General features: G+C 37.2%; 1 pseudogene; it reads right to left on the reverse strand.

Moving 5' to 3' along the window:
• Positions 1-6,482: 6,482 nt before the first annotated feature.
• On the reverse strand, positions 6,483-6,594 carry LOC122044508 (annotated as a pseudogene).
• Positions 6,595-11,422: the final 4,828 nt, after the last annotated feature.

Here is an 11,422-nt window from a genome sequence, read left to right on the forward strand (position 1 = left end):
GTCAACTCGAGTCGGGTCAACCAGGTCAACCTTGACCTAAGATTGCACCAACAATCTCCCCCTTTTTGATGTTTGACAAAAACCATAATCAAGTTAGGTTAACCTGATAACCTAACTTAGGTTTTCTAATAGTTCTCCAATCAATGTTCTTCCTTGAACATTCTCCCCAAACTCCAATGTTCTTCCTTGAACATTCTCTAGACATTTCTCCCCCTTGTTGACACACATAAAAAAGAGTGAATCAAGGTTAAGAGTTTCTTCCTAATGAAAGTCCCATACCTTTCATTGAAACCCTTAATTTCCCCCTTGATACTAAAGACAATAATCAACTTGGTGATAATCCCATATCACTCATCCTCAGAAATCGAGTAAAAACTCCCCCTAAAAAGTCAACTCCCCTTTGACCAATAGGTAAAACTCCCCCTAAAGGTCAACTTCCCCCTTGACCATTGCACCAATAATGTCTTGGAGAGTTTCAACCCTTTAGAAATCTAAAATACCAACTTCCAGCTGAAATTTCAGACAATCAGTCGAAAATCATCATTTTGGCATGCTCAGCCCTTTACTGGATCGGTCACCAGACCGATCCACACTTCCCTGGATCGGTCCAGTGACCGATCCAGACCTCCCTGGACCGATCAGCATCCCCTCTGATCGGTCCACAAATCTCTGATAGGGATTTCTGATTTTTCTTCCGAAATTCAGAAACCCCTAAAAAATCACAAAAAATTCTAAAAATTATAAAATTTTGAGGATACATTCCTCATAACATATATTATCATGGAAAAATAATTTTCTAGGAAAATAACTTCCATTTTTAAATCTTGATACAAAGTTCGAAAGACTTTGAAATAGTTCAAGGTTAATCCATCTTTGTATCAACTTGCTCAATGATGAATGCTATCACTAGAAAAGCTTCATCAAGGTTTTTCAAATCAATTTTGAAATGATTTTAAACCATTTAATTTAGGACCACAATCTTAGGGCTAAGTGTACATGACTTGTACGCAAGCTTTCCCTATGATCCTCAATTTAGAATTAGGCTCATCTAGGTACAAGAGCTATGCACCTTGATCCTAACTCATAATCCTAATATCTCACACACATCTAAGGTGTATCAAACACATCCAAGTCAATTTTGATGTGAGATATGGGTTTAGGTCATCTTAAGCTAAGTTCTCATGCATTTTCTAGACAACAATTTGATTTCCATATCAAATTGAGTTTTTATCCTTAAATCAATTTAATTGATCATACATGCAAGAGATGATGACATGATATAAAATAATATCATAAGTGGAAACATGTGCCAATGTCATGATGTCATGGCATAAAATATGAAACTTAAATAAGGCATGACATATAACTAACCTAAGCATTATCATGACATTTCAAATGATAGTAAATTAGATATGATGTCATGACATGACATATGGCAAACAATATATGGCAAATAACATATAAAGGTATAGAAAATACCTAATTCTAGCTTTAGTTGCCATTTTTGATAATTTTGATCATTTTTCCATAAATTCTATATTCCTAAGTGTAATAGATCTAAAATCATATACTAAAGATTTTTAGATCACTATGTGCCAATTAGATTGACCCTAGAAAATTCCTCAAGTGTGGTTGGCACATCCTAATCACCTTAGGAATGAGTAAAATTTTAAATTTCATTTTCAAGGCTTGATTACACCTTGAAAATTCCTAAAATGTCACCTTTTGTCATGATTAGGTTAACTACCTATCCAATTAAGGTTGGCACACCCTAACCCATCTAGCGTGATGGAATCACGCTCCTAGGAACCCAAAACCTATTTGAGCTCATTGGGTTCACTAAATATTCACTAGGGATGACTTCCCTAGCAACCCTCCTAATGATCCTCCTAGGCTTTAAAGCCTTGGTCATTTGGGACTCATCAAGATCAACTCTAGAGGTGACTCCCCTTGTGACCTTGGTGATGGTCTTCCTAGCCCTAGGTCTTGTTCCATAATCGAATGGAACATTATGATAAGTGGGCTTGACCACTTGAGACTTAGGTTTGTGACTCAAACATCTCATGTCCTTGGGCTTTTGTTTTTGACCCTTAGACCCTAGAGTTGACTTCTCCAAATTCTTAAGGGTCTTTTCTAAAGTGTCAAGTCTTGACCTTAAGACTTGATTTTCCTTCTCTAATACCTCAAGTTTTAATTTGTCATTTTTCTTTGAGGTATTCCTAAGCATATGTCTAGTTGTTTTGGGATTCCTATCTAGGTTTTCCTTAACCTTAGATGAGTTAATTCTAGGATTGGCATTTCTAGTATTGTCCTTATCTAGACTAACATGTTTGGCACCTAAGCACGTGTATCAGTTTCTATAGTTATCATGCTTATCATTATTGGCAATTGCAATAAAACTACTAGCATGTTTCTTATTAGAATTGCAATAACGTGCCTTAAAGGGTACCTTAGGGTTTGCCTTAGCTCCCCCTATAGATGTGCTTGGTCTCTTGTCCTTGTGAGGTTGCCTCCCCCTCGGACATTGGCTCCTATAATGTCCCCTTTGCTTGCATTGGAAGCACACCACGTGCTCCTTGCCCTTGCGTATCGGGACTCCGGCTTCCTTGACCTTTGGCGCCGGTGGAGTCTTCCTAATCCTCTTTGGACATTTACTCTTGTAATGCCCATATTCCCTACACTCAAAGCACATTATATGTAATTTATTTGAAATTAAGTTGCTTGAGTTACCTAGGGTTAAGGATGGATATACGCTCTCTTCTTCATCCCTTCCGGAGGTAGAGACTTCTTCTTCTTGCTCCAATCTTGAAGAAGAACTCTTCTCCTCTTCTTCCTTAGATGTTGAGTAGCCCTCAACTTCTAATTCCATACATCCATGATGTGAGCTACTTGGCTCACTTGACTCCTCTTCATGACTTGAATTGGAGCTCTCCTCATGGAACTTAGCCAAGTTGTTCCACAACTCCTTGGCATCGTTGTATCCACCTATCTTACACAAGATATCATTAGGTAATGAAAATTCAAGGATTTTCGTTACCTCGTCGTTGATTGTGGATTGGTGGATTTGTTTCTTCGTCCACTTCTTCTTCTCGAGAGGTTCTCCCTTTTTATCCACCGGAGGAGTAAAACCTACTCGTACACAATTCCAATTCACTAGGTTAGTCATAAGAAAATACTTCATTCTTACCTTCCAATACGCGAAGTCGTCGCGATCGTAGAAGGGTGGAATCGTGATGTCTTCTCCAAGTAGATCCATTCTCTAGCTTGTGCTCCCCCGGGTGTTAATCCGACGAAGAGCAACCTTGCTCTGATACCACTTGATAGGACCTTCGGATGCGGCTAGAGAGGGGGGGTGTGAATAGCCGACCTCAAATTATCGTTTCTTCCTACAATTTAGGTTAGCGCAGCGGAAATACAATGTAGAAACGAAAGTGGAGAAGATCAAACCTCAAACACGATGATGTAACGAGGTTTGGAGATGATACTCCTACTCCTCGGCGTGTCCGTAAGGTGGACGAAGCTTATCAATCCGTCGGTTGATGAGACCCCGGATAACCGGCTAATATGAACTCCTTCTGGGTGGAGAAAGCTCGCACAATCTCTCTTGCAACAGCAAGAATGGAGTACAACCAATAGAGAAAGAAAACAAGAACAATATAAATGTAAAAACACTTTGCTTGCCTTCTCGTCGACTGGAGTTCGATGAAGCAGCAACTTCTCAACCAGTCGAGGGAAGCTCACACGAAGCTTCAGGAATAGGGAGCTCAGCAAAGCTCAGATCGCAAGAGTGAGGAAGAAGTAAGAACTATTACTGTAGAGGCCCTTGACCTCGATATATATCCTGCACCTGCTGCACCTGTGAATAAGACAAAGAGCAACACAGAAATCTAGCTATTGTGTCGCAACGGCTAGGCCTGGACCGATCAGGCTCCACCCTGATCGGTCTGGGAGCCATCTGATCGGTCTGTGGACCGATCAGGCCCTAGGCTGATCGGTCCCCAGACCGGTCAGCTATCTCTGTGAGGGTTGGCTTTAAAGCCTGATCGGTCTATGGACCGATCAGGCAACGATCAGTAGCTTCCTGATCGTTTTCTGATCGGTCTGTGGACCGATCAGATAACCCTGAGTATCACTGGATCGGTCATCAGACCGATCCAATGCCTTAGAGCTTCCCAGCCCTAAATCCTAAAGCCTTCCCGGTCTAGAGAACGAGCTACCGAGCCCTCTCCGACTTCCATGTCCGGTCCAGAGAACGAGCTACCGAGCCCTCTCTGACCTAGTCCGGAGAACGAGCTACCGAGCCCTCTCCGACTTCCACGTCCGGTCCAGAGAACGAGCTACCGAGCCCTCTCTGACCTAGTCTGGAGAACGAGCTACCGAGCCCTCTCCGACTTCATCCGGTCCAGAGAACGAGCTACCGAGCCCTCTCTGACCTAGTCCGGAGAACGAGCTACCGAGCCCTCTCCGACTTCATCCGGTCCAGAGAACGAGCTACCGAGCCCTCTCTGACCTAGTCCGGAGAACGAGCTACCGAGCCCTCTCCGACTTCACATGCCAAGCTTCCATACTTGGACTTCTCCCGTGCCAAGCTCCCTGCTTGGACTTTTCCGTGCCAAGTCTCCATACTTGGACTTTTCCCGTGCCAAGCTCCCTGCTTGGACTTTTCCGTGCCAAGTCTCCATACTTGGACTTTTCCCCGTGCCAAGCTCCCTGCTTGGACTTTTCCGTGCCAAGTCTCCATACTTGGACTTTTCCCGTGCCAAGTCTCCATACTTGGACTTTACCGAATCAAGTCAACTCAAGTCGGGTCAACCAGGTCAACCTTGACCGAAGGTTGCACCCACAATCTCCCAAGTTTGTATTCTTGTCAAACATCAAGATACAACTTTTCTATTCTCGTCAAACATTAAAATACAACTCGAGTCAGGTCAACTCGAGTCGGGTCAACCAGGTCAACCTTGACCTAAGGTTGCACCAACAAAATCTTCCCGGTCGAACCGATACCTACGCCCGGTCGGACCGATGCCTGTCGAGCGGATGGACGCTCGGCTCGGGGAAAAAAAGGAGACACGGACAAGGGGACATTGGGGAACATCTTCTGACAACAGGCATGTTCGACGACCAAGCCATACGCAGAATCCTACGACGGAATGTTCTGCTGTCCCATCAGAGAGGTGCTCAGACTGTAGCAGTATGGTGTCAGACATGTTCCTCTGGTAAGCCCATACTGAGGTATGGTAAAGGACACGTGTACGCCTCGACAGGTGTGCACAAGCCTCCCTAGAGCTCTATATAAGAAGAGCCCACAAACTTCACCGGAGGTACGCGATCTCTCATCTTTGGAGCCACTTCATCGTTTTTCTCTTGCCTGACTTGAGCGTCGGAGGGTCGTCGCCGGGAACCCTTTCCTGGCTCGACTTCCTTGCAGGTTCGCCAGAGATCCACACGGCCGGACAGAGATCCACATCATCAGTTCGGAGAGCGCCACGTGCCCAGCATCCATCGACTCAGCGTTCGGACAGGATCAACACTCATTATTTATGAGTCTCATTATCCACTTATTCACCCCTTTTATTAGTTTTTTAAATAATATTAAAAATTTTATAATTTAAAAAAGAAAAAAATATTTAAAAAATTAAGAGAGAGAATGTTCAAAGATATTCAAACTTTTGAACACTCTCTCTCCTCTCTCTTGTGAGTGAGTATTATATAGAGAGAGGATGTTAAATGGACATTATAATATCCATTTTATATCCCATTGAGGATGTCGTAAGGAGTGTATTTTGTCTCCCGGTTGTATGACGTGGCAGAGGACCCCTGTAGTCTTATAAACACCCACAATTTATTTTCTAATTATGATGAATTGGAGAACATTTTCTTCCAATAGAATAAAAAATATGGGACATTGGCTACTGAGACAGATTTATTCTAATGGTGGATTAGAATTATATATATATATATATATATATATATATATATATATATATATATATATATATATAAAAATTAATATCTTATATTTATAAATTAGATTTAGTAGGAATACGTTAGCTTAGGGTTGCAAATGAATCGAATCAGCTTGCGAGTTTTTCGAACCAGCTCAAAAAATATTTGATTCGTATTTGAATTTATCAAATTTGAGCCGAACTCGAATATGTTCGAACTTTTTTTCGAGCCGAACTCGAGCATAAATTATATTGTTCGAGCCGCTCGTGAGCCTTAATATTTATTAATATAAGTTAAATATATATTAAATAAATAAATTTCAAGTCTTTCGAACTTATTTTCGAGCAATAATTCGAATAGTTCATAAACATATTCGATTATTTCGAACCGAACTCGAACCCGAACCCTAATTCGAACCAAACTCGAATCAAACATTTTGAATTTTTTTTTTAGCTTCGAATCGAGCTCGAATTCGAATATACCTATTTCGAGCCGAATTCGAGCCTTAAAATTTTCTGCATATTTGACTCGATTCAGTTCGTTTACATCCCCTATGCTAGACTCATTAATTTAATTTTTTATATCAGATATTAAACTGATAAGAAGAGATATTACATTTGATCTTAACCAAAAGGTTGAGAAAGATATGTTTTCTAACATCATCGACCTAAGATATTTATAAAAAAAATTTTTGCTCGTAGTGTTGCCAATCCTAAGACGTGAGACTAAAATGAATCATGACAGTGCATATTATTTTTTATATAAAAAATAACTAGAGAAAATTATATTACTAACAAGGCTTAAAATTATTTTTATTGTGAAAAGAAAAAAAAAGGACATTGATATGCTGTGCACCTCGACTGTGTACGTCTGTGGGTAACTGAATGGATTTCGATTACTCGGGGGACACCCGTAAGTAATTGGAGCGGTTGGAATCCCACTCAGTTGTCCATAAGTGTGCACAATCAGGGTGTGCAGCGTATCAGGCTATATATAGAGAGCAATTTTACCCTACATATATACCTTACGTGTGTGTATGTATTTAATTTTTATGTACTTAATATTATGATCAAACTATTAAACCCTAAAGTTAAAATCTTACTACATAACCCAGAATTTTAAAAAAAATAATCACAAAATCACAAAAAAGACAATTGAAAACGATGCTGTGATTGTGGTTCTATGATTTTTAGTTTTCGAACTAGATCACAAAGGATGCAAGGTTCTCATCTTTATTGTTACTGTCTTTCAAAGAACCTCAGTGGTAAAGGAGCTAATAGTTGAGTCATAACCCCAGTTATTTTCATGTTTTAGGCCACTTGTCTATCTTAGCGTCTTATATAGTCAAGGCTGTTCTTCCTTATATAGTTATTCTTCACAAAAGTATTAATTGGATAAGGACGGAGAAAGATCACAAGACTGAGAGAAGAAGAAAGCATAGCCTTCCGTAGACCTAAAGAGAGTTTAGTTCTTCATAAAAAATATTATTATTTAAAAGTACATTGGAGATACACACATAGAGCTTAGAAAGGAAAGGAAACTACAATAGAAAATTACAGTAGGAAATCTAAATAAAGCTTACACACTTATAGAAATCTCGCATAATTAGTACTAATCTGAGCTTGCACACTTGCTCTCTGCTATCCTATCTATCCTTCTAGTCTAAGGTCTTATTTACAGAGCAGTCAGGCTGCCTCAGATGTCAAATGCTTAGTTATTGGGTTTTGACACTGCAACAAAAATGTTGATAATCCATAAAATCTGTTATTTTTGTCATGTAAAAATTATTGTAATTATTGACACCGTTAAAAGTGTTCTAATCATAATAGTTTTAAACTATCATCTTTACCACGATAAACAATAATTCTATAATAATTTTAAATTATTATCTTTTAATATAAAAGTAACGGTTTCATAATATTTAGAAATCATTATCTTTAAATATTTTTAACAATAGTTAACTATCGTTATCTTTCTTGAAGATCTCAATATTAAACGATGATTTAACAGCAATTTAAAATCGTAATCTTTAATTATTTTCACAACGATTTAAAATTAATGGTCACATTAGCTGTACACAAAATTAACGGTACATTTCTAAATTTAAGATTTATAGTAATTTAATTATTTTTCATAATAGTTTAAGATTTACAAAATTGATTGTATATATCTGAATTTAAGATTTACAATAATTTAATTATTTTTTAAAAATTAATTATACACATCTTAATTTAATACTATTAAATCATAAATAATTAATGTCTTCTCCGCATTGATAAAACAAAGTCTATTCATTCTTTCATCTCTCTCATCACTTTTAAAAAAACATATATATCACTTAAGATTTATAAAATTCAAACACCTAAGGTGTTTAATTAATGCTTTTTTTAACTATAGGTGTTTAACCTTAGAAATGAAACTAATTAATGCTTTTTTAACTATAGGTGTTTAACCTATTTGTCATTCTCAACTAAAGACTAAAATAGATTAATTTTCTGTAAGAAATAAGTAGATGTTGTAACTAAAACTATTTTAACATACGTGCTATAATTGAAATAAAATTAAAAATTGATGTACGTGACTGAAATTTTCTGAAGTATATACCAAAAGTATATGCTAAGGTTCATCGACACAAAAACATTTAAATTCTATAGCAGAAATGGTTGTACTACATTTAGATGTTTGGACAAAATTTCTTACATCAATCAACTTACTTGGCTATGTTGGTCTTCGTTAAGCCGAAATGATAATTTCTTTTACTTTCTTATTTAGTAAAGATAAACATAAGTTAGATAAACATAAGTAGTTAGAAATATAATAAATATAAATTAAAGAAGAGGTAGAATTTACTTGATTTATAATCAGAGAGGTTATTAATCAAAGATAGTAAAAACTCCAATAAAAAAAATCTCCTTTTGTCAAAGGCTCAGTAATCTCTTACAACGTTGAAAGCGTAGAAACATAAAAATAGAAATTGAAATTAAAACTTATAATTCGTTAACAAGTGTTGTACTAAATTCTTAGATCCATAGCTCAATTTATAATTTACTGGTCGAATTTGACTGTTGATTGACATAACAACTTCGGGCACCCCCAATGGTACACCTTATCTGCTTCACAACAATTTTTCTATGGCTCAGTGATAAAACTTTATTCTCGCTCGGGCACCTGGCCTGGTTTAGACACTTGGAGTTTTGCTGGCATGGACTTCGAACCTTATCCTCGCAACAATGGCTCGTCGGGATGCCTCTGCTGGCCCAAGGTGGTCAGGGCATCTCGAGTCCGAGCGCGTAGACTTGGTCCAGGTGCCTGGACAAGTCAACTTCGTGTTGACTTGTCCGACTACTGCTTTGATCACTTGGGTGATTTTTCGGCTATCTAAAGTTAAGCTCACTCAAATCCAACTCCGACCTTCTCCTCAAGTAGTCTTTCGCTCCAGTTTCTCGTCCCTCAGAAACGCCACTAGTGTCCTTCTCATCCACGAGTGCACTCTTTCGTAGCTTCTCGTTCCTCAGATATACCGAACCCATCGACTCACTTCTCGTGCCATCCTTTTCACTCGCTACATCTTTCGCTTAACTTATTGTGTTCTTAAGTCTCTGTACATTTAAACACATGGTATTAAATATGTAGAACCTAACTTAACCTTATATCAAAATTAATCCGGAATACTTACTTAGTCATACAATGCCCTTTAGTAAATGTCACATGCTTGTAAGTAATGAAGTCATATCCTCTGAATTTTCGAGTTGCCTTGTCTACAATAACAACCCCTTTCTCAATTTCTCCCTACACACTAAAAACCTGAATAGAAGCTATCCTTAAGCATATCATGTAAAGATTAAAAAAAAAGATTTTTACATATTCAAGCAAGCAATGAAGTATTTAGAATCACATAATGAAAATGCATCATGCATTATCAATAAGCGAGCACAAAAGCACTCACACCACACAGTTTTTGATGTAGTGTCCTAAGACAAACCGCGAACAAATAACTTGCAGTGAACAAGATATGAACTGGCAAGACCTCTAATTTCCTCTGCAACTGAGGGATATTGGTTGCCTTTGCAACATCATACAAGCAGGCAATTTTGTGCAACCTCAATGACAAAGACAAACAATAATAGCAAAACACCCAGTTTAGGCATGCTGGAATGCACCATTGAGCATTGAATTACAAGGAAAAATTAAATAAATATTGAAAGTTTACACTGCCTCTCATCAGAGCCGGTCCTTATTATTCAAAGACCCTGGGCGAAATTATAAAACATGCCCCAATTTATTCTATAGAACACTATTTTCATTAATTAAAAAAATCACATATGAAAAAAAAAATCATAAAATGAAGAGGGTCAAAGCTGATCTCATACTACAATTTCTAATCAAAACAAATAATAGTTTATCAATTTCTGATCAAAATAAATAAACTCCCAATTGCAAAGAAAATCTTTAGAAATCCATCTAATAAAATTTTACTCAATGAATCAACCACATATACAACCTTTCAAAAAATATGCATTGCTCCACCTTCAGAAACCATTATATTAGACTCCAACAGCAATAGTATCTCACAATCAAAGCAATAGTATCTCACAATCAAAACATATCAAATACTAACACATATCAAAACAAAACCAACCAAATACATAAACCCCCTACACTATCAGAATATCACATTTCCAACAAAATCAATACAAAAAACCAACTTTACAAATTTCCAGCAACCAATACAAAAAACCATTATAAAGAAAGCACATCGTACCAATATTCCTGTACAACATATCATAAACCATCAACATCACAACTTCAATCCAACCCCTTTTAGGCACATTTTGTAAATAAGCTTCTCCTCCCTGCAAGATTCCCACTGCAACATCCATACTCCAGCCAGCCAACCACCAAAAAAAGTGCTACCTAATCTGACATGAATAAAACATCTTTGTATCAAAGCATATTAAGAATACTCCATAAAAAGGATACTACTTGAAACAAAATTTCCACCATAGAAAATGCTCCACCATTTCCCTCCGAAAGCCACAGTAAACAAAAAAGTATAAATTTATTAAACTATCAATTTATTAAACTATCAATTGATCTAATCACCAAAAAAAAAAAAGTATGAGTAGCACCAATTAGCATAGGTACTAGAGTTGTTATGACTTATGAACACTTTAAGAGCATAAATACAATCTCACGTGCACTCATAAGTAACAAAATGTTTACCTACAAGTGCGAATGAGAGTGAATGTAGAAGATATAGTTAAATTATTGGTTGTAGTACACCTGCAAAAAAAACACAAAGGTAACTCATTTAAAGTGTATTCGTGATGCGCTTTTAAAGGCAAAATCATCAATAATAACATCATATTCAATATTTTTCAAAATATTCTTTTCAATACATAAAATTACCAATCCATTTAGTCTATCTTGAGTCATTGTGGTCCGTAAATAAGATTTTATTAATTTTAATTTTGAA

The sequence above is a fragment of the Zingiber officinale genome, chromosome 2A (assembly GCF_018446385.1).
Source record: "Zingiber officinale cultivar Zhangliang chromosome 2A, Zo_v1.1, whole genome shotgun sequence".
Classification (NCBI taxonomy): domain Eukaryota; kingdom Viridiplantae; phylum Streptophyta; class Magnoliopsida; order Zingiberales; family Zingiberaceae; genus Zingiber; species Zingiber officinale.